General features: G+C 42.2%; 1 protein-coding gene across 2 annotated transcripts in view; it reads left to right on the top strand.

Annotated features, from left to right (window-relative positions):
• Positions 1-1,931, top strand: part of Wdr72 (WD repeat domain 72) — a 215,313-nt gene that overhangs the window by 22,920 nt on the left and 190,462 nt on the right. The gene's annotated exons all lie outside the window — the stretch shown is intronic.

Genomic DNA, 1,931 nt, shown 5'->3' with positions numbered 1-1,931 from the left:
CTATACACCCACTTCCCAGATGGCACCCTCCCATAGCCTCCCTCCCCATACTAGAGCCCTTATACTCTGATATCCCTGCTACTGTCTGCTGTGTTGTCGGCACCCCAGCCATTCCCCACTACTTGCCCTTCTGGTGAATCTAGTCAGCCTATCTAGAGGTCTTTGTTTTAGGAAGATCAGCTGTTCTTCATCTAGCAGCAATCAGTTGTCAATATTCAATATTAGATAAGATTGGGGTCTGCTGTTCATTTTCCTTGTTCTATGCTGGGTTACTGTCTGGGAGTCCCTTGGGCCACCTTGGTCAACAACTCAAAAGAAGGTATCTCCTATTTGTCATTGTTGCTTGTTATGTAGCCTTTAGCTATGCATATGGACTCTTAAAAAATTATACTGGCCCCTTTAATCTTTGAGACCCTACAAGTGACCCAGATATACCAATTTATTTTTACTCTTAAGGTCATTTGAGGATCTGTTTCTCAGGGGTAACATGGGCTTGGGAGGAGTCCCTGGCTCCCTTCTTTTACCAGTTCCGTCTACGTGAAGATAAGTCAAAGGTCCTGCTCCACCATGGATGGCTTTGCTTGGAAGCATGGAGGAAATAATTCCTCTGTGTTGACCCTCCTCTTTGTAGACTGCACACTGGTTCAAATCCACCTGGTGGGGTCTCCTCAGCCTCCTTGATCAAGAGGACAGGTGACCCACCAAAATTACAGGACACTTTGAGAGATGCTCATAGTCCCCCTGGAACTAGTCGACTTAGGAGGGCAAGGAGCAAAAACTGTCCTTTATGTCCCCCTGACCAAATTAGTATAGGCCTCAAAGTATGGCTGTTAAACATCCAAGAACATTAGTTCTACCAGTCTGGTACTTTTAATTACCATATGCCATGTAGCTAGAGCTTGGGAAAAGACCAAAATCTCTCAGATAAACCTTACCTAGACATATATTTCCTGATCTGCTATGTATAATTTGTCAGAAGATTGTTGGAGTAACATAGTTCCCTCTGGTTTTTTTAAAACTAGCTAGGCATTATTTATCTCTTGCATTGTCTCACCCCTCCATCATGGTTTTCCCACTTAAGGTGCCCCCATTTCCCCCCTTTCTCCCTTAATAGTACCCTTCTCCTATGGTCCTACCTCTCTTGAGCTCCTTCTTTCCCTTTATCCCCTAGGTTCCTTGTATACCCTTCCCTCCCCCCTCCCTTAAACGAACCCATTTTTTATCCATATCTCCCTTATTAAGATCTGTTTCCTACTGTTCTTCTCCTTCAGGTTCTTTCTTTTCCTTTTCCTCCCTGTTTCCTTTCATTATCCTGGTTCCTGTAGTTATGTCTGGATACATACTCACTTATCAGGGTTTGGTTCTAGGATCTACATATGAGGCAGAACATATATCGATTTTTTTTCTGAGTCTGTGTTACTTCACTTCGTATAAACAGTTTCTAGTTCCATCCATTTACCTGCAAATTTCATGATTTCATCTTTCTTTTCTGCTGAGTAAAACTCCATCATATAAATGAACCATATTTTCATTATCCACTGTTCAATTAAGGGACACTTAGTTTGCTTCCATCTCTTTAGCTATCGTGAAAAGAGCAGCAACAAACATGGATGTGCAAGTGTTTCTGCAATAGGATGAGTTTTTTGGGTATATGGCAAGGAGTGTTTTAACTGGGCCAAACGGTAGGTTCATTTGTAGGTATTTAAGAGTTCTCCACACTGCTTTCCATAGGGGTTGAACAAGTTTGCAGCCCTGCCAGCAGTGGATGAGTGTTCCCCCTTCCCCACATCCTCTCCAACATTTGTTATCATTTGTTCTCTTGATGTTAGCCAGTCTGACTAGGGTAAGATGAAATCTTAAAATGGTTTTAATTTGCATTTCCCTAATTATTAGTGACGTTGAACATCTTTTAAGATGTTTCATAGCCATCT

The sequence above is a fragment of the Nannospalax galili genome, unplaced genomic scaffold, assembly GCF_000622305.1.
Source record: "Nannospalax galili isolate Female #2095 unplaced genomic scaffold, S.galili_v1.0 scaffold213, whole genome shotgun sequence".
NCBI lineage: Eukaryota > Metazoa > Chordata > Mammalia > Rodentia > Spalacidae > Nannospalax > Nannospalax galili.
This window is presented reverse-complemented; position numbering and strand designations above follow the sequence as displayed.